The 23,041-nt window shown below is 39.1% G+C and overlaps 1 long non-coding RNA gene across 1 annotated transcript in view; it reads right to left on the bottom strand.

Annotated features, from left to right (window-relative positions):
• Window positions 1-1,046: 1,046 nt before the first annotated feature.
• The window catches only part of LOC142496497 (uncharacterized), a 51,194-nt gene continuing 29,199 nt past the window's right edge, over window positions 1,047-23,041 (bottom strand). The window contains exons 3-5 of the long non-coding RNA XR_012802021.1: window positions 11,951-12,069; window positions 2,416-2,551; window positions 1,047-2,109 (exon numbers count right to left, since the gene is read on the bottom strand). This is a non-coding gene — a long non-coding RNA (uncharacterized LOC142496497). The remainder of the gene's footprint in view (window positions 2,110-2,415; window positions 2,552-11,950; window positions 12,070-23,041) is intronic.

The following is a 23,041-nucleotide window of genomic DNA, read 5'->3' as shown; positions in this document are numbered from 1 at the left end:
GTTCATGCCATCATTAAGACACATTCATTGGTTTGTATGTTAATAAACCTGATTTTATTATGTTCTGGTAAACAGAGCAGTATTTGTGATAGAATAATAGAAGATTGCACTAACTTCTGGCCCATAAAATGACCGGTATATAATAATAATAATAAAAAAAAAAACTCTATACACACAAATCTAGCTAAGTACGCCAATGTCTTTTTACTGAAATAAATTTGCTTATGATACATTTTTAACTATTGTCCATGTGCAGTGCCCTGTATGCATTAGATTTGAGATTTTGGGGCAGTTAGTTATAGGAGGAGTTAGGGACGACTTAGCTGAAGCCTGTATGATAGTGGAGTATATAGAATTCTGCATCTGGGTTAATTCTTCCTTTGCATTTTTGGTGTGAGTAATCTTAACTGATTACATTACAGTATGTATCAAATGTAAAATACCTGATTAAAAGAAAGCTACATTTGTATGCGGGGGTGTGACCCTCAATGTTTTTTATAGTAGTAAATCACAATGCATTCCGTTTAACCCTTTGAGTGCCCTCGTACTGTCCGTCATGGATTCTGGTACCTTGGGTGCCCCATGATATAGTAGTTAAAAATAAAATGTAAGTTTTCTTAGGGGAGGACGCGATCTGCACTGACGGTGGACTTAAGGGGGATAACTCCTCCCGTTCCATCATTAGTAACAGAGCAATCACAAGTGATCAGAGTTTTCCTGGAGGGGCAGTGGCATTCTGGACCCTTAAGCACTTAAAGGGTTCAATTAACATTCCCCTCCAAATTGGGTATTGCATTTTATTTAAATTACCTGATCTGTGGTCCACCAACCTGCAGCGTCCCCCTAGGTCCTGAAATATTTTTCGTTTTTTTGTGCCAGTTGGGAGACAAAAAAAAAACTACAAATATGACCACTGGGTCACCAATAGAAAGTTATAATGACACATTCCTTTTACAAGACTCAAAACATATTACATGGGGAAAAAAACTCATTTGTGAAAGACTGAATGTGATATCCTTAAACTGAAGTGAATTAAAGGTATCAATAAATGGCAGAATAAACTTTTTAGTCACTTATATTTTAATAAGTTTATTTGCTCCACTAAACGTTTTTTTAAAGATTTGTGCACAATGTTGAATTTGTAGCATTATTGAGAGATACTGGAACACAAGGCAATAGTAACCATTCCAAGCTTGAACAGTAAGCTCAAAAGTGTAATTATGAGAACATTGGCCAATGGGAAAAATCTGGCACTTAGATTCTAGCAAACTAAAACATGTTGGCCTTGGTTGTTTACATTTTGCTTTATAAACATGTATTTCTGGTTAGGTCCCTGTTAGCTGAGGACATTGTATTTGCTAGTCCAACAGGGACAGTCTCCATGTTTTCAAAAAGTGTTAACTATCCAGTAGTCGCTACTGCCAAGCGCCATCTGTTGTCATCATTTAATACATTCTTAATAGTGTCTTCTGTTGCTGTTTTAATAGACTTGACTACTTTCACTGTCAGCATTTACTAGGCAAGATGTAATTTTCCAATAAACACTACCAGTTCCAAAAGCAGCTCTTCTGAACTTTATCCAGAATCCAAAGGCTTTGGATTAGGCTGTAGCAATAGGAATCGAATTATAAAAACAAATCTCTCCATGCTTTTAAATGTTTTTCCAGAGCTGAAATAAGAGGCACATTGCTGTATGTTTCTGCTTCTGTTAAAATGCAAGTGGGTAAGATTTGGACTGCTGTACCCTTCACAGCTTGCTTATATACACAGTGCCATGACCTTTGCCTCTTGCTGGGAGCAGCTGCACTGCAATTGTATTACTTTGCTGGAGTTCAGACTGTGTAATGGCTTGCAAAACATTTTGTGAGTGGTGACCTATCGGAGAGCACCTTACAACAAGCTCTTAACTTGCAGAAAATGTCAGCAAGTTGTTAATACAGCTCCACTTGAGAAGTACTCTGTAGTTAGGTTTTAAAGTTCATGCAGACATATTTACTGTTTTATTGTCGAATTTGCTTGCACTTCTTTCTGTTTTCCTATGAAGGTTTATACCTGCCATTAAAGGTGGTGCAGTGTCTTCAGAAAACATGTCTCAAGTTTTTACTAACACTAGATAGACATAAAAATGAACACAGTATGAGACAATATGTTAATAAACATGACTCAAATAACATTATTTTAAAGCACAATCTACACAATACATGATTACTCAATCAATTGTCTGTAATTTTATGATCACTATAGGTATTACTTACAGTACTTTCTTTTAATGATAACCCCAACAAATCTGCTTTTATGTGTAAGCATTTTTGGAATGTAAAATATTTATGTGAATTGATGGGGGACAAAAAACAGGGAGCATCCAGTAAACTTAAATAGCTGTCACATACATTAAATCAATTCAATTCAACATACAGCTTCTCTTCTTTGACGAATTAGCACCAGAGCTCTCGTTATTTGCTTGGACGTCTTGTGGTTTCCTAGATGTCATGGTTGTAGACTATTTTCTGGCTCTGTTGCTTAGGGCTGCTACTGTCCAGTCTTAGTCTATCTAGGAAAACGTACCACTTCTGAGATTAAAAAGACATACTGAATTATCTGAACACATAGAGCTAGATTCACTAAACTTAGTCCAACTTTATCTAATATCGCACACAGTATAAAAAAAATGGAAGATAGGATTTATTGAATAACATTGATATATTGCTAAACCCAGTGTGATAAAAAAAGAGATGTAAAATATTGTGACTAATAAGGCTGCAGCCTGCTGGCGCTGACCCCGCTCATGCTTGAGAGCTGTGACGTCACCAACTTTCCAAGCATGAGTGGGGGGGGGCTTTGCGGGCAAATTGAGCTCGCTCGAAAGTTAATTTTTTTTGTTTACCCAAGCGCCAAGCGTGGGTGAGCGTGTGTGTCCAGGCATGAGCGCACGCACACAGCGTGAGCGTGGATGTGACAATCCACATTGACTAAGGTAAGCACGCTAAGCGTGCTCAGCGCCAGCGGGGACTCAGCCTTAGGCATTCAGAGAAAAAAAGGGGGTAGTATAGCGCTAACAAATGAACTATATACAAATAATGTGTGAACCCAAATAATCACAAAAATATTGGTGATAGGCGGCTGCCGAAAAACATGACTGACTACCTATGTAAGATAATACTGTGCAAAACCAAAAAAGATAATAAAGTCTCGGTACAGTACAACTAGTACCATATAGATATAATCTGTACAGTAGCGACAAAGTTTATTCGAGCAAATGCCGCTCGGCAGGATGCGTGGCGGCAGCGTGGAGAAGCGTTGGGAAGCGGCTCGTTCGCGTGACGTCGGTGACGTCACAGTCAAGCGAGCGCCCGGCTTCCCCGGCTTCCCCGGCTTCCCCGGCTTCCCCGACTCCCCTGAAGGTTTGAAGTGAGGTAAGCGGGGGAGCGGGGAAGCAGAGGGGCACAGCAGGCGCAGCTAGAGGGTCGGGAAGATGTTTAAATTGCGCGCGGATTGGAGGGGGGGGGGGAACGGAGGGGACGCGGCTGGATGCGGCTGATGTGCTGACTTTCCTCAGCACCAGCCGGAGTAAATCCCGGTGAACCGGCGGCATTTGCTGCAATAAACTTTGTCGGTGCTGTATGTACTGGTTATACCGTACCGATACTTTATTATCAGGCGCCAATGATATCCTTTTTGGGTTTGCATAATAATTCTTTCGGTGATTGATTTAAAATTGAGGTAAAATCATGCATGAGGAGTACAGTATGTAAAAGGATTTCTTAAAAATCCCTATGGAACTAAATACTGTAATTGAACCCCATTGATGCCTGAGGTAACCAGTGCATTGCAAATTCATGCTTTCAGACACCACATGGGTTAACATACAACATAAACACCCTGCAAATATTAAGCCTTTAGTATCCCAAGTGCCAGATAGACATGGGTTTGCTGACTGACCACTTGGATTACCATGGGACCGATATGTTATTATTTTCTACAATGTTAATATTCTGCATTGTTATCACTAGGTTGGCTAGTCTTATGCAAAGATCACATTGGTAATATGTTAAATAATATTGCTTTCCTTTGTTATTTTATGTGACAATCCATTGATACATTAGGCAATAAAATAACTACAATTTTTATATTAACTTAAATTTCATGCACTATGGAAGTTGTGAATATACTGTAGCCCTTAAATATCTGTGTGCATTCTCTGGCTACTTAAACAGTAGTATTGCAATCATACGCCGGGGTGCACTAACTTCCAAAACCTGTTATTGCACAACGATCCTGTGTAAACTATCATTGACTCTAATGGCCGTTAACGCAGGATCATGGTACAATAATCGGAATTAGAGATTAGTGAATCTCCCCCAAAGTCCTTGAATGCTTTTGAAGAAGGTTTGTGCCTTGCTGATTGGCTTCCTAATGCGATCTGGAGGAATTAAACCCTCTAAAGAGATTCTTCCCTTTTTTCTGAGGAATTTGAATATCCTTTCAAAATTACAATTTTACCCAAGATAGCATCCGGTTCTTCTCCAAATAAATATAAAACTATAAAAGGTAACGAGATATATTTATTTTTACAGGATGTACTGTATCTGCAGACCAACCCTTCAGACATATATCACAACAGGCTTCTACTCATTGACACATGTCAAATGATGCATCACAAATAAAGTCAATTGCTTCCTTGAAGATGCTGAAATTCATGAGGATTTTCTGACTAGAACACCCCTGCTGAAACCCCTTTAGATTGTTTGCCCAGATAAAGTGCTAAGTACTGTATGCTGGTGACAGCTGTTGCTTATTTTATATGCCACACTCAATAAAGTATACTGTTCTCTTACATTTCCTTCCATCCTTCTTTCCATATCACCAGTAAATTAGAAACCACCTTCCAATAGAATAGACATTCTTCGTGCTAGCCGAAATACCGCTGCTTTGACTTTAGGTGCTTATCCTAGTTCTTGATTTTGTGCTCAGAAAACGGATATATTCTGGTGAATTTATGATTGCCTGAGTATCTTCGATTTGGTCACGTCAAGTCTGAAGAAATAATACCAGAAGTTGGTTGATGAACCGGGAAACAACTTTCCATAACTTAGGTGGCGTTTCCCTACAGTGCTGGCAGATGTGGAAAATGAGCGCAGGGAAAAAACACGAGGCTGTGATGGAGGAACGCCAGCATTCTGGGACGGCAGGTGGCCGCAATGTGCCATGGCATCCAGGTGGTTCTCCCCCAGGGGCTCTCATGCCAATCATGGTTGGCATTGTTCACTAATCCTCCTTTTCTTTCGGCTAGCATTGCAGTAGAATGGCACCAGGAGACACAAGTCAGTGAATGTGGCCTGTGGAAGATGTAAAGAAAACTCTCCTACTTCCATGCAGATAGAGCAAAAAAAATACTGATCTCTTTGGTCACAAGGGAAACCGTATACTGGGAACCCGGAAATCTTTGTTTTCTTTTTTTTGCCCTACCTTACCGCGGAAATAGAAGCATTAACCCTTTACATACTGGCTGCCATTAGTACATGGAATAAATAATTGTGTTTGGCATGACAGCGTGCTAGGTTACTGTACGTTGAATGTCACGGAGCCAGTCACAGGGAACTCAAGTAACTTGTTTTAATGCAGAACACTAATACACTATTCTTTAAATACAGTTACCTTAAATCACAATGTGGTTCATTGTTCATCTGACATTACACAGTATGCAGACAATAAGTGTGTTGTGTTCCGCTTAAGCTGGAGCATATCTGCTATCTGCCGTGTGTGGAATAGTGAGGTTAGTTGAAGGGTAAAAATAATTTTCTCTTTTCCAGTGCTGAAAGCCATTTCATTCCATTGAGATTCAGTGATTAACCCATTCAGTGCTGGTGGGGTGAGCTATGCGTTTCAGAACACGACCTGTTGCCCCTCCCCCCCCCCTCTTTAACATCAAGATATAATATACAGCTGAGATATCATTTTAGTAATGTTTTATTCCTGCACATATAATAGGGGATTTCTGTGTTTAAACTGATATGATTATCCCCCCGATATGTTGCTTATATTTGATCCTTCTTCATTTTACTATTTTTAATAAGCTAAAAAAAATGGCGTTTGTATAAAGGAAATTTGGATGGACATTCAAAAGTGGTCTATACAGTATATAATATAGCTACAGAGAAAGGACAGTTAAATGTTATTTGTATTAGTTCTGCTCTGTTCCATCAAGGCATTTCAAAGCAAAACATCAGAAATGTATTATATCTAATTGTCTTTATTCAGTTAAAGGATGCATAAAGATCAGAAACACACCAGTTCTGTACAGTTAGTGGAATATCCGCTTAGACATTTTATTAAAGTATTCTTGTTTTAATTTTCCAATGAATATCTGCATGAATTAAGTAGAGTTTTCCAGTAGTGCTTGTGAAATGTTATCTGATGCAGCTTAGACATTTATAGGAAGTATTTAATATATAAAAAAAGTAGCAGCAGAACCTTGTGAAAACTGATCCTCCATCACTGTTCAAAATTCCTGAATTCATGCAGATGTGTCCCCTGTGGGCTAACTATTATAGCTTTATAGTCAGTGTTGAGTAGAATTCACATACTGTATGACTGCTTACTTGAAAAATACAATCATAATGCAAGATAAATATGGTCTTATACGTTAAAAAAAAACGATTTTAAAATGAATCTCAAAATTTCCCTTTAAACAAGAGTTAGTCATCTGGTGATAACTTCTGCAATTCTTCATTACTAGGGTAAACTTTTTGCTGCAGTTCATGAACATTGAAAGTCAGTGTGCAAGGTCACTTGGCCCTTTACTTCCTGCCGTTGTTGCTCAATTCTGACAAAAAGTGGTGAAAATGCCACGTTTAACAGAAACACTAATGGACTTATTCTATAAGCCTCGATAAGTCACTTATCTAGGCCTTTTCGGCCAATATTCCAACTGCAATTCCGTAAGCCTCGATAAGTGGGCGATAAAGGCATTGATCGCCAATTTGTGCAGCCGTCAAAAAAAAGATCACCGGGTGAGCTGCGATAAGCCACTTACTGGCAGGTTATGAAACTCGAGGCTAATCGCGGCTCTAGAATGGCGAGTTTCTCCAAAAATCCTCATGCCAGGAAAAGTGGCGTGAGGCTAGTGGGAAGCTGCTGAGAGACGGAGAAAGTACTTAGAAAAAAAATGCATTTTTCTGCATCAGATTCATGCCAGGAGTCTCCGGAGCTGATACCCATTAATATCAGCACCGGAGGACCCTGGCATGAATCCCATGCAATAAAAATGCATTTACAGACAGCTTCATTACCTTAGCGGCTAACCGCTAAGGCAATGAAGGGGTTAACTACCACAGCCATGTTTATTGTGGGTAGCGGGGGTGGGTGAAGGTGGTATTTGGCCCTTGGTGGGTGATTAGGCCTTGCGGGGGGGGGGGTGGGTTGCGGGTGGAGCTAACCCCTTCATTAACTTAGCGGTTAATAGCACTATGGTAATGAAGGGGTTAACCCCTCCCGCTACCCACCCGGTAGGTATAAACACCCACCAAGGGTCAAATCCCAACTTCACCCATCCTCGCTACCCACAATAAATATTATAAAACACAACAACCCTACTACCCACCTCCTTTACCCCCAACAACTCCCCCAAACAGAGTGATGGGCAAAATGACTATTATCTACATATGAATAATAGTGCATTTGCCCATTATAAAATCAAACATTAGCCAGCCAGCATTAATAAAGTAAATAAAACGTTCAACTTACCCCTCCCATCATGAAGGGCGTCCTCATCAGCATACTGCAGGTCCATGTACTCCGAAGCCAGCAACAATACAATAAAAAATACAATCTAATGGCCCGGATCCCTTAATCACCTTAGCGGTTAATAACCGCTATAGTAATTAAGGGGTTAACCCCCATCGCCCACTACCCACTCGGGAGGCCTAACCACTATACCCCGGCCCCACTATACCAACCCTGTACCCATTGATTGGCACAGTGGTATACATACCCATATAATATAGGCATGATAAGCCACTATATCACGCAATGGTCAACCTAATAAAAAATAATTAAGGTAAAAAATACACAATAATCAAAGAAATACACAAGCACATAAACACTCCAACAATAAAAGAACTAAAAAGCCTCAACTACACATCAATTAATTATTATCACTAAAACAGCAAAATAATTCCAATTATGTTATTCTAAAACATAAGAATACACATAAATAAACATCTATCCAATCAATCAATTAAAGAAATAAAATCAGTAGCCAACAAATCAATTAATTCATTTAAACCAGTAGCCAATGAAACAAATAATTAAATTTAAAACGCTAACCAATTATTATGTACTGTAAACAAGACATCCAAATTCAAAACAATTTAATCTAAACAATTAACAGAAATAGAAAAAATAACAATCCATAGAAAACAAGCATTTGCCAAAAAAATGCATTGCCTGTCACTGTATTTATCTGTACCCTGGGCACAGATGAATACAATATCAGTCAATGGGCAATCACAAACATAAAAATAAATAAATACAATAAAAAAACCTGAAAAAAGACATTTACATACATTCAATATTGTACTTACTTTTAGAAGTCTTCACCCTCCGACTCCCGGCGTATCTGGAAGCTCTTGACCCGCAACATCATCACCGGCAATCCATCTCCATCCACCTTGAAGATCAGGAACAGGTAACAAAAATCTTCTTTCTTTTATCTTCATCTGTCATTATTTTCTTCTTTATTCTATTTTCATCTGTTAATCCAAACCCCCATGGTAAATCCACATCGGATGTTGTCTCGCTGTCAACAGGGACCCCTTGCTTCCCAAGATACAGGCCCCATTTTGGGGTGCTGGTATCTCCTATGCATTTTAAGCCCACAAGACATTTAAATTCAGGGGAGGCCTGTAACGGGGCCTGTATCTTGGGAAGCAGGGGTTCCCCGGACCTGAAATAATATGGTTCTGCTCCGGAGACCCTCTGCTCATCTACATTAGTATTAAAATTTATATTAAAATCTTTTGATCGCTGGCAAGATATGCGCAGTGAGAGGCGGGTCTCTTTGTGCAGCTCTCTCTGCAGCTGAAAGAAATCGTTGGGTAAGCCCTTTTGAGAGAGGTGATCAACACGTCACCGGCTACTTGCCCGTTTTGGAACTTTTGCTATCACAGGTAATTGAGGGTTTCTGAATACCGTGATAACAATGCTCAAAAAACTGGCAGCGTAAACGGCCCAGCGATTTTTTTTATGAAGGCGTATAGAATAGGCCCCTAAATATTTCACCAAGCAAAAACTTTGAAGACTTTTGGAGATCTCTACTTTTTCTGATCAGGGATGTTTGAAGAACATTTGTGCCAAATAACAATCCCTAGTTTCTACTGAGAAGACTACCTTCAAATACTCGATCGTAATTAAGTGGTTTTCAACGGCAAGTTTAACGCGTTGAAGGGAAGAAAAGAGAGCAAATTCACACAAGCCTACCTCATTTTGAAGACTTCCAAGAAATAAAAAGAAATACAAATACAGTAGTAGTCCTTGCTCTGTACTGGAAGGACTGTAGCCCTGTCTCCTTAGTGTATCACAGTATCTCTCCATCACTACTATCTCACTATGTAAACCACTTGTAAAATCCTATAGGGTTGTCCCAAATGCGTTAAACTGTTTAGTCTAAAATGAACTACAGTACTCACTGAGTACTTTGTGTGAAATAAAAACAAATTGTCAGGAATAGAAAGTGTTCATTTTTTAGGCTACATATATTATAATAATTAAAGAACAAACTAATAATTAGTATTGATACTTTGCTACATTTATTTAAAACATGTACTGTATTTGATATAATAAAATGCTATCCATAAAAGCAAGATGTCTATCTTAAAGCAGTAGTCCCACCTTAAAATCATTTTTTTGTTGGTTCCCCAACGTCCCCTAAGTTTGTGAGCTACAGCAGTTTGTTGGTTTCAAAGAAACTACAAATAATTTAAACATTGACCATCAACAAAAAGTCACACCATCATCTCCCGATAATATTGTGGGTTCCTATTGGCCAGGGCTGGCCAATAGGAAGGGGCGGGCAACTCCAGTCATCAAAGGCCAGCAACAGGCCAGGTTTTCAAGATTTATTTATTTATAAAATATTTTACCAGGAAGTAATACATTGAGGGTTACGTCTCGTTTTCAAGTATGTCCTGGGCACAGAGTTAAGACAAATAATACATGGTTACAAATACAGTAACATAAATGAACAGGGTATACATTATATACAAGACATTGCATGCACAGTTAAAGAAAAAATATATTATGGGCGTATGAAACAGTTACAGACCAGATTAAAATGTAAGACAGCCTTAGATTTGAAAGAACTTAAACTGGTGGTGGATGTGAGAGTTTCTGGTAGGTTGTTCCAGTTTTGGGTTGCACGGTAAGAGAAGGAGGAACGGACGGATACTTAGTTGAGCCTAGGGACCATGAACAGTCTTTTGGAGTCTGATCTCAGGTGATAAGTGCTGCATGTGGTAGGGATGAGGAGCTTGTTCAGATAGCTGGGTAGCTTGCCCATAAATAATTTAAAGGCAAGACAGGAAAGGTGAACTTTGCGCCTAGACTCTAGTGATGACCAATCTAGTTCTTTGAGCATTTCGCAGTGATGTGTGTTGTAGTTGCATTGGAGAACAAAACGACAAATTGAATTGTAGAGGGTGTCAAGTTTGCTAAGGTGAGTTTGAGGTGCCGAGCCATATACTATGTCTCCATAGTTAATAATTGGCATTAGCGTCTGCTGTGCGATACGCTTTCTGACCAGGAGACTTACGGAGGATTTGTTCCTGTAAAGTACCCCTGGTTTGGCATAGGTCTTGGTTGTCAGGGTATCAATGTGCATTCTGAATGTTAAGTGGGAGTCAAACCATAAGCCCGGGAATTTAAAACTAGTGACAGGGGTTAGGGTGGTGTTAGCGGTTGTTCGAATCAGGAGCTCAGTCGCTGGAAGCTTTAAAAGTTTAGTCTTGGTCCCAAATACCATTTTTACAGTCTTGTCAGTGTTTAAAAACAATTTGTTTTGGGAAATCCAGTTTTCGAGTCTCAAAAAGTCAGACTGAAGTATGTGTTGAAGGTCAGAGAGGCTATGGCTGTGTGCATATAGGATTGTGTCATCTGCATACATGTGTATATAGGCTTCCTTACAAGCTGTGGGAAGATCATTAATGAACACTGAGAAGAGTAGGGGCCCCAGAACAGAGCCTTGCGGGACACCACAGGTGATATCCAGGGGGTTGGAGTTAGAGCCTGAGATGGACACATGTTGGGATCTTTCTGATAGGTAGGACTAAAACCAGTTTAAAGCATGCTTCCCTATTCCAGAGCTCTGGAGTTTGTTAAGCAGGATAGCATGATCAACTGTATCAAAAGCCTTTGCAAAATCTAGGAATATACTGCACCAGTGAGTAGTCCCCGTTCCATTCCACACTGGATTTCATTGCAAACTTTAAGCAGGGTAGTTATGGTGGAGTGTTTGGGACGAAAGCCAGATTAGAATTGGCTAGGGAAATTTGTCTTGGTATAGTAATCGCTTAATTGGGAGTGGACACATTTTTCCATGACTTTGGATAGAATTGGGAGAAGATATCCCTGCTTCAGCAAAGGTGCCTCAATCAGTGGTGCAGTCTTTGACTAAACCACTGATTTACCCACCTGTGGTGAAGCCACCTGTGCTGGAGCAGGGATATCCTGAAAACCTGTCCTGTTAGTAGCCCTTGAGTACTGGAGTTGCCCACCTCTGCTACTAACCATGGGGTCAAGTCTTGACCCCACGTCAGGGGAACTCGAAGCAGCCACAGGAGAACTTCCGGTTCCGGTATGGGAAAGAAAATTATGGAATAGAATAGCTATCCAGGTTTGGGCTGCCGTATGTCAGGATTTACTTTTTACTGTGTGACCAAATCGCAAGTGAACATACCTGGAAGTCAATGGGAGTTTAATTAATACATCCTTGATTCACTCTCACATCATCCAGTTTACTTCACTGCTAATAAAAGTTGTTCCAAACAGTGGTCCTATTTCAAAACTGTTGTGGTCCTGCAACGAAACCAGTATAAGTATTCCTAGTGTAGACTTGATCCCTCTTCACTTTACCACCTACAGCAGCAGTACGCAAACTGGGAGGCGCGCCCTCCAGGGGGGGCGGGACATTTGTCGGGGGGGGGTGCGGGCAGTTGCAGAGGTCCCTCGCTCCTCCCCAAGGCATTTAAATTAAATGCCAGGGATCACGTGAGGCCTCAGAAACAGTAACACTTACCGGAATTTAGACACGTCTCCATGGCAACATGGCATCAAATGACGCCGTGGGGTCATGTGACCCTGGAGCATCATTTGATGCAGCTGGCAGGTAGGAGAGGGGGCGCGAGACCAGGGGAGGCCCGGCAGGGGGGCGCAGCTTCAAACGTTTGCGCTCCCGTGACCTACAGTACTGTATCATTTCTAGACACACAAGAAACACCAAGGCTATACTTAGTTCCCTGCTTATACCTATGGCTTTGATGAGGCACTGAGGCTTCCCCATAATATATCACAGCTAGACATTTTGTACAGTAGCAAAATGTATAGCATTTACCAGACTCATGGTAGCATCCCAGCTACTAAATATCACACATTTAGTCTCATTTTAAAGTCCTGCACCGCTTCCTTCATTTTGAAGCAAATACTGTATGCTTCAGCCCCAATGCAAATGTCAGCACTGAAACATTCTCAGAGGAATTTGGAGATGATAATTTGGACTATAAAATGTACTCTTATAATATAATTATGATGCTGTAATTCTAAAGAGAACATAACAGAAAAGCAGATGGTAAAATGCGTGAAATAGTCTAATTATTATAAAACTTCACTAATAATATTGTGTTGGAAAGAGAGCAGAAAATGTATGGTTTCTAAGATACCTGCAGTTTATATTATACGCCATTATCCAACTAACAGAGACTTTGAGACGCAGAGGATTTTTTTTTTTAAAGAATCAGAACTAAATATTTTTATAATTAAAAAAGTCTAACGTGCACATTAATGAAACCTGCTGTTTGCTTGACAGAAAGGCCAGTCAAATCGGTGGAATAATGATTTTTTTTTTTCATTAAATAGAATTATAGGCAGTCACTCAGGGCCATTGCAAGCTTAATTGAAAGTAAACCATTGCTTCTTAATTTACTTTCATGGTTGAGAATGATAAAGGAGTATGCAGGCTAGGAAATTAAATAAAAAACATCATGTGAGGAAAGAGGTTGTCCTTTACAAATAATGATCATCAGGTGTAATGAATAGCTGCAAAGTACACGACTTTCTTGTGCTTATAGTGAAGAAGTCAAAGTGGCTTTGCATGTGAGTTTACCACAGTAACCCTATAAAGGGCATCCGCTTCTTCTCATTATAATTCTAGCGAGTGCAGCACATTGAAGATATATTATTTGTATGTTTTATATATCTGATAAGTTTAAGTTACAGAAAGTTATAGTCAGATCAGAGATGGTAGTACAGGCCACAGTAAAAAATTAAAGAAGGGTAAAGTGACACAAACAAAATCACGCAAATATAATATACAGTAGATAGTAAACAATATATCTCAACTAAATCCTGCCCCACCTTCTCCTATTGCTCCACAAATCGCTCCTTCAATAATGTTTGTTAAAAATAATCGGTATTTCTGAGCAGAGTACACATTATCACCATGTATGTTGACCAAGTGTACACAAATCGAAAATAGGCCTAATCACACTGTTAAATGCACTGCCTAATGAATTATAACCATACTGTAGTGCAAAATACATTAGCTTATATGCGCTAACGAATTTTTTTTACAACTATTTCCTTTTAGCACATATTTGGCATGTACATGTTCAAATATGGAACAGTGTCAAGTAAATATTATATTGACAGTGCATACAGGATCTCAATAAATAATGGCTATTCTTTTTTAGCACATACATAGTACGTGTTGAATAAAAAAAGTGAATTTAATGTATATTTTTTTATAATGCTTTATGTAGAGGCTTTATTAATATAGGTTACTGATGCTCACTAACTCTGGGGTTTTTATTTTACCTCTTCAAATTCTGCAGGTTTTGGTTTTGCTTTGGGAGCATTCATTTTGCTTTTAGATTATAGGGAAAATATAAACTCAATCAAAATAATCAGAAATTCATTTTTTGCTCCCTATTTAGGTCATCTATTCAGCAATAATTATGTAAAATAATGTGGTGTTTATCAGATAAATAATACAAATAAATAATGTAGGTTATTATTGGAGCGAAATTATGAATTATTATATTTCTCAACCTTTCATCCCCCCTATTCTTTACTTTCTTTTGGGATTCTGCAACACACATTCCCTATTTTGGGGTATTAATCATGGAAGAAACACAGCGAGAATGACTGTTCTCTCTTTGTTTTTATCCAAGCCCAATGAAAAAACGAGAATTTGCCTCAGATTTAATCCGGGAATTAAAGGCCGAGCCAGTGTTGAGAATTACAGCATCTGAACTGCAGTAGTTCAGAGAAGGGTCTGATATTAACTTCCCAAACGTATCCCTCTTTAATAAAGGCATTGGCACTTTAGGGCAGAATATAAGGGTTAATGTTTACTTTAGTCAGTAAACTTCTATTTATTTGTTGCACACCAGAAATCAGCCGACAGCAAGAGTAAGGCCTCGGTCCCGCTGCGCTCGTTGGCGCGGGCGGCGGGTCGCGAGTTCCCCACCAGCAGGGGAATCCTCGCGAGCCGGTCCCGGTCCCCACTGGCGGCACAGCTGACTACACGCTGTAGCGCGTCAGCCGCTGGAGACACCAGAGAATGGTGTTTTCTAGCTTTGACGCGTGACGTGTGTGGCTGTGAGCCAATGGGGAGGGGAGGCTTCGGGAGGAGGAGAGGCTTCGGGGAGCGGGGAGGAGTGTGGAGTGAAAGCAGGTGAGTGCCTTTCTCTGTGTGTGTGTCTGAGTGCGTGCCTGTCTGTGTGTGTATGTGTCTGTTGCGTGAGTGCCTGTCTGTGTGTGTGTGTGTGCCCGAGTGCCTGCCTCTGTCTGTGTGTGTGTGTGTGTGTGTGTGTGTGTGTGTGTATGAGTGCGTGAGTGCCTGTCTGTGTGTGTGTGTGCCCGAGTGCCTGCCTCTGTCTGTGTGTGTGTGTGTGTGTGTGTGTGTATGAGTGCGTGAGTGCCTGCCTGTGTGTGCGCGCGTGTGTGTGTGTATGAGTGCGTGAGTGCCTGCCTGTGTGTGTGGGCGCGTGTATGAATGAGTGCCTGCGTGTGTGTGTTTAAATTTACCTTCCAGCTCCAGCCCGAGTCCGTGGAGGGAGGGGGGGGGGAGAGTAGCGGGTCCCTCCGCTCAAGCCACGCCCCCCTCCCTGTCAAACCGCCCACCTCCCGCCCACCTCCCGATCAAACCTCCCACCTCCCGCCCACCTCCCGCTCCGGCTCCCGCTCCCTACAGACCGCAGATCGCGGTCTGTGTATCTCAGCGCACCGCCTGTCAGCAGCGCAGGTGCGCTGACTCTGGGAGCGGGGCCTTAGCCTTACTCTGTCAGGCTGCGGGTCTGGTTTAAAGATCCCCAACATATCATCTAACTAAATGGGCCAATTGTGCACCTGAAAAACGACATTTCATACATACTGTAGCACATTATAATACCACAGCTATTGCAAAATAAAATAGGACAACAGTATGCATGTAACTAAGGTATGAGAAATATACTCCCGAATATGCAATGACAACATTTAAATACATTTTAAGGTAAATCTCAGTTCCTGTGGCCTGTTAAAATGTCACTACTTATGATATGATGTGTTGAAATTGCCCGGCTTTGTAGGTTATTATATAAATCAAGAAAATAGCGCAAGTACAGTTGTAAATCAAATATTTAGCAGAAAATGTTCTTATGATATTTATTTTATATTTCAAAACATAAAATAACTTTGAAACAGTAGTTTATACAGATATACAGATGCAGAGGCTGTTATTCAAACGTATCACACGTTGTATACCTCGGAATTCCCATGTCATGTCGCGTCATGACCGCGTCTTGACAAGTTTATATTGAGTGCAGAAAATGGTGTTCTGGTTTTTAAAAACCTTTAAAATTGATACAGTACTGTACACATTACAATTCATTCATTTCTGCCATGGAAACGTGAAGAATTGCACCCGAAGAAATCGGGATCCATGAAATTCAAAGAATGCAACCGCGTGATTGGCAATGTGGAGTACAGCAGCGCACACGAAAACGGCTTTGTGATATGTTCGAATAACGGCCGCTGCATCTGTAGGATACTAATAAACTGGCATAACTCCATTGGACACATTTGTTGAAGTAAAAAAAATGCAACATTTTGGAAATTACATGAAGTTGTGTTAAATCTATTAGTATCCTGTAAATAACATGTGGCTACACGGTGTACCCACATTCCTACGTATATCTTTGGGAATGCATTATCCAGGTATAAGCATGTATATTTATAGCTGGATAACAGGCACTCCAAACATAAGCAAAGCCACTGAGTGGCCAATAAATGCATCAAACAGTATATATTTGTCAATTTGTATATATACTGTATATATATATATATATATATATATATATATATATATATATAAAATATATATATATATATATATATATATATATATATATATATACTGTATATATATACTGTATATATATATATATATATATATATATATATATATATATATATATATATACATATACATATACATATATATATATATATATATATATATATATATATATATATATATATATATACATACATATACATATACATATATACATATACACGCACACACACACGTTACCAATAGTGATGCCTGCATATGTTTAGAAATACATTTCAGATTGCTGAAAGCCAGAGATTGTTTTATTGGCCTCAACTTAACAGTGGCTGCAGCCAGATACAGTACCATAACAAAATAAATGATCTCTAGTGATATCAGATTGCAGGCACAGATACTGCACACTGATAAGTTGATACAAATGCAGGAAGGCTTTTATAGCTGCTGGTTTGAAGTACTGTACTGAAGCAGTATAAACTTCACAGACTTTTGAACTGAAAATTATGAGTACATTTATAGTAACAATGCACAAGCAAATTGTGTTACAATCCACGTGTATGCAATGCCAACATTAAAGAGCCTTACATGTTAAAAAAAAAAACACAAAAAACTGCAGTTTAGGAATACTGAGACCATACACATTTTAAACAAGATTGTGACCAGATGCTGATAAACTAAATACAACTGGAGACTTTTTTTATTTTAATTTGCACGATGAACTGGCCATAAAAGATCAAATACTGTCCTTAAAATTACTCACCATTATGCTTTATCATAGTTCTCTATTAACCTGCAGTAATAGTGCTTTGCTAGCGTTAAAATACAATGGGTGCTTGAACTTTATGCTAAATTACTAACATAAGAACAAACAAAGTACTGTGCAAATAATCAAGCTGACTGTTTGCAAATTAGAATTGACACTGATAAAGGCCAATATTAAGATACTATTTAAAATATAGTAGATATAGTTAACAGCTTGTCCTATTTCTAAGGAAAATTAATTTAAGGGAGAAAATGTAATATATCTTTTCCCAATTTTCAAAAAATACAATTTTAAATGTACTGTACATGTTGGTTGATGGAAGATTAACCTTTCCCTTCATCATTCAAATCTTTCTCATAGATTCCAAATCTTGGCCAGCATAAGGATATAATTGAAAATACAATATAATAGAATCTATTGTTTTATAAATTAGCGGTTATAAAATGACATTTCATCTTAGTGCCTCTAAAAAAATAAAACCTTCTCCGACAATATGTTCTATGATTTTTTGTATTATTTGATTGTTTTAATAATGTAGTACTTTTTTCATTCAGCCACCAATTGAGAATGAAGTACTGTATCTAATGTTGACATTTTTCTGATTTTTTGGGGTATTTCTATTGTCGGTTCTAAATCTGGATATTTTGCTACTGAACTTGAGTGGAGTAAAACTCTGATATAGTAATACGCTCTTTGCCTACAACCTAAAAATTATGAACATGGTTAAAATTATTTTTTTTCAATTACTTGTTTCTGTCTGGGAACTCAAAATAGTACAAATGGATGTTTGGAAAAATACCTTTTGACGATGTCTATGCCGTTTAATTACAAAGTAATAGGATCAGGCAAGTCAGCTGTGACCCTTACCACATTATATTAGATAGACTAGACCCAGATGCATTTCTGGGGCAGTGTGTCAATGGCTTTTTGGATGTGAATTCACAGTGTATCAGGTAAAAATCGTAATACATAGAAATACTGTAGCTGCAGAAAGAGAAACAGATAGGTTGGATCACTACTTTATTTGATTAAAGTAAAAATAAAAAGTACCCTGCTCCTTAACCCAAGTGTGTTCCTAATATTTTTCGTTACAGGAGTATACCTTAATGCAGAGGTGCTGAACTCCAGTCCCCAAGCCCACTCACCAGGTCAGGTTTTCATGATATCCCAGCTTCAACACAGGTGGCTCAATCAGAGGCTCAGTCAGAGACTGAGCCTCTGATTGAGCCACCTGTGCTGAAGCAGGGATATCCTGAAAACCCGACCTGTTGGGGGGTGGGGCTTAAGCACTGGATTGAGCAGCACTACTGTAGTTTAAGCTGTTTGCATTTGAAGTTGAAGTTCAAAGTCTAGTACTTTTATTGTCACTTGAAAATACTGCATTTCAACATTCATTTAAACTTCTCAGGATCAAGTAAGCAAGTTAGTGAACGAGTTAAGATGTTTGCAATCTGGAAGGAAGTTTGTGGTCTGTTTAATGGTAAAACATATAGGTACCATCTGATCAATACAGATGATATTTTACATTAATGTATTTTACTATGTTAAAATATACAGGGCCCTATTTACTAAGCAGTGTTCTGCCATATGGTACCTTCCGACGCTGGCATTCAAGTTGATGGGCCTATGGTAGAAGAATTCTTAGTACATATGGGCCACAATGTCTATTTAAATTAAGTTAAGTAATAATACTGGGAGACATACATCGCAAAATATGCACATACTGTACCTGTATACCAGTGAACTTTTGCAAAAGGTGAACATTTATTTTGAATTAGTCCATGTTTTGGCCCCCACATGGACCTTTGTCAAGTACAATTAAACATGTTTTTGATTGTTCTTGACAAAGGTTCGTGTGGGGGCTGATATGTTGAATATTTACAAATAATATGTTCACCTTCTGCCTGTGTCCACTGATTGTGCCTATTTTGGGAAGTATTTCTCCCAGTATTATTATAACACTTAGAATACATTTTTTTTTATGGAGCACCCGTGGCAGCGTGCAAATTACTACTCACAGTGTTATTGCTTTTTGTCCATTTTAACATGGACCCCTATAGGCTTATGACTGCTGCTGTATTACACTACTTTTTCAGCACAGCCAGAGTTAAAGAAGCGCTAGTACACCTACTCACAGATGGCTATTTCAACCTTTTGGGTCTCATCAGTGTGAGGATGATTATACAGGCTTTTCAATGTGAAGCTGGTAGTTGTCTGTGATAGGTTTACTGGCTATGCACTTCTTTAACCCATGCGGTGCTGAAAAGGATGTGTTCTATTGTAGGCAAAAGCTTAAAGGGGGCAATGTTAAAATGGACTAGTAGCAAAAAGTGTTACACTGCAAGTGCTCATTTCTATGTTATTACCCAGAATCCCCTGCTACCGTGGAAGCATTGTATGCTAAGAGATAATGAGAAAGGGCAGGTTTATAGACCTGTCTGAGACGTGGGAATGTGCTCACAAGTGTTTTTTTCTTTGCTGTACACTATATGGTGGAGTTTGTTTTGCCACTTTTTATTCACCATCATTTATTTTCTGTCTGTATGTATAGCCCCAAATTTGGGTGAACAATTTTTATTTCCACATTTTGACATTGTGTATTTTTCTTTTTTTTTTTAATGTTATATAGCATAAACTTCAGCAATATACTGTACACTGCATTCGTTTACAGTTTGTAGAAATGTAGCCTAATTTCAAAGTGCGGACAGAAAAAAACATACACTTCTAAACTTGAATGGTCTAAAAAATAAAGTAAAGCGCTTTAGTGCCCTCTGCTGCTGATGAGTGAAAATGCTACTCTAAAACAATTCAGACATGTAAAAGTACAAACTATATAAGGGTGGGTGATTAAACTCACTTATTCCCACAATGTCACGAGCTTGAATGAGGAATGCAGCAAGCATCCAAAACTAATATTAAGTAATACAAGTATTTACTTAAGTACAACATATAAAGTGTTGTAGCATTTGATTCATCATATGCCTGCACAATTACAATAGGGCTATGATCGCCCATGGGTAACATATTAAGAATATTTCACTACGCCGATTGCGACCCGGGCGGATTAATGCGGCAGGGAGTCCCAATGAAAGGAATGGACCCCATGAAGCGCTGTCGGCGCTTCCAGCACCACGTTTTTCCAGAGTTTTGGTCGCTGCGCCGAAAACAGTAAGAGCGGCTATATCTTATACCTTGGCATTTCTCAAAACTGTCCACATATATACAAATATCTAATAACAAACAAAACATGCAATGATGAAGACCCAGAGAATTGGGGAATATTGGTAGCTGTATAATTTGTATTTTAAACTAAAGGACATTTATAGAAATACAATTATTTTGACTGTAAATAAAGGCCCTTTTGTCGATGGGAGGACATTTCCTTGATGTCTGAAATCAATTTCTACTCGCCTCTATTAAGCAGTTGTTAGGTCATGATGCTCAAAAATATTATTGGCCAAACAGGTAGCAATACTGTAGCAACTAAATCTAATATCAAAAACATTGTAGCTAAACTGATACTGTGTCTTTTAAAGGAGCCGTCTTCGCGGCTCTTTTTTAATTTGATTTATTTTAATAGGTTTGAAGCAAAGGGTCTCCGGAGCTAACCTGTCTTGATTTCGGGGACCCCCTGTTATATGTGCCACAATATGAGGTGTCGGTATCTCTCTTCAATTTAAATGTCCAAGGACATTGCGGCTTCTTATTGGCCTGTGCAATGCAGGACATTTAAAGTCGCCATATTGTGAACCCAGCCACGGCTCCTAAGAGAGATACCGGCACCCCATACGGAAGTACGTATACTAGGAAGCAGGGGGTCGTTGGAACAGAAATCAACGCGGGTCAGATACAAAGACCTATGTTTCAAACCTATTACAAAAAGAAATAATGAAATCATTTAAACTCTCTTTGCCTGGCTTTTAAGGCGTTTACTATGTACATGGCTTTGCTCAGTCTCTCATACCTTTTCAGGGTGCTGAATCTGTGCAGCCTGGGCGTATATATGCAGATGGAATAATGAAGGGCACCAGGAACTTTTATAGAACCAACAGGAGCTTTATTAACAGCCATTAATAATGCTCTTCACATCAAGACATTTCCCCTTCCACATACATTGACTGGCGACCAATCATGTTTCTACTTAATGCTGCTTCTCTAGGTAACGCTTATGCTAGGGAGGTGCATAGGCTTGGTTAGCGTATCATTAGTTAGCTTGTTCCTTTTCTATAGAGCATCCGTAATGCTCCACATTAACTAGGCCCCTTGGGGGGCTGGACTTCCCCTCTTCCATCGAAATCAGTATCCCAGTTCTGTATACTGAATACCTCTTCCAGGCATACTATGTCTGAGATAGAAGAGGACCTACCGGTTGGGCCGATCCAACTATGCCACAGAGCTCCTGCGTGGGGAACCCCTGTTAGGCATAGGCTTCCTCTTTTGAGCTATCCGAGGCGTATTACTTTGGGCGCTAACTGGCTGGGGCACTTTCCCTAACTAAAAAAAACACAAAGGAGACAGAACAATCTTACTACACTAATCTATATTACATACATAAGCTTTCATTACATACATAAAAAGGCACCTAACACACCCAATTTGAACATCCTGTATTCCATTCTAATGTTAAGGGGGCTACTGCTCCTAGGGGAAAAAATTAGAAAAGTGCACAACATCTCAAGAGAAGAAAAGGAAATCTATTTTTTCCCAATGCCATTTCAACAAATGGCAGGTTTTCAATGAATGTCTTGCACATAATCATCAGTAAGTCAACACTTAACCTTTGCATTACAGATATAGGGCACTCTTGTAATAGCATAATGCCCATGGTGCACCGACAGGTATATACTTTAGCGGTATGTGTGCTAAAAGCCTGCACTTTACAGAATGTATGTATAATAAAATATACTGAGAAGACCTTTGGTTCAATGTTTCAACAATATTATGGGATGTTTAGCAGGAGAAATAAGTGCACCCACATAACCTCAGAAAATACCCTCTGAAAAGTTGCATCCTAGTGATAGGGTTGTGCCTATTTCTGGCACGTGCCCATAAGGCTGCTAAGTTACACAAGAAAACAAGAGACAACAGTAAGGAATGGGAAACATATTATTACAATTACCAGATCGATAAACATACAGGACAAAATGTTAATGTACACTCAAAAACATAACAACATAGTGGGGTAGATACTGATCACAAACACAATTATATCAAAGTTTTCATGTTTTACTGCAGCACTAATTCTCTCCCCTGGTCAAACTATTAAATCAAGATAATGGGGGGGAAAAGCATACAGGCAGCCCTATAAACTTACCAGTGCCCACTCAATTATAATAGTGATACCAAACATTTTGGGTATAGTGATCATGATGTCTCAAGATGAAACCAATGGTTACAGCCTAAAAAACCTAGGGCTTTCTCTGAAACCTCAAATAGTCACGGTGTGTTGATGGTTCTCCTGGATGCATTGGGTAAATCCAGGGAATATGTGGAAAAAAAAAAGGAAAAACACAAATAGTGTAATACGTTAGAAAAATAAAGATTTTCCTTGTGGTTCTATGAATTTTGAACTCATAATTTTCTTCTCTGGAGTTTTGTGCTTATCTCATAGGCTTATGTCACCTACGAGATAAGCACAAAAGTCAAATGTGTGTTCAAAGTTCATAGAACCACAA

The sequence above is a fragment of the Ascaphus truei genome, chromosome 6 (genome assembly GCF_040206685.1).
Source record: "Ascaphus truei isolate aAscTru1 chromosome 6, aAscTru1.hap1, whole genome shotgun sequence".
NCBI classification, from domain to species: Eukaryota; Metazoa; Chordata; class Amphibia; order Anura; family Ascaphidae; genus Ascaphus; species Ascaphus truei.
Note: the sequence above shows the minus strand (reverse complement) of the source record. Positions and strands in the feature narration are given on the sequence as shown.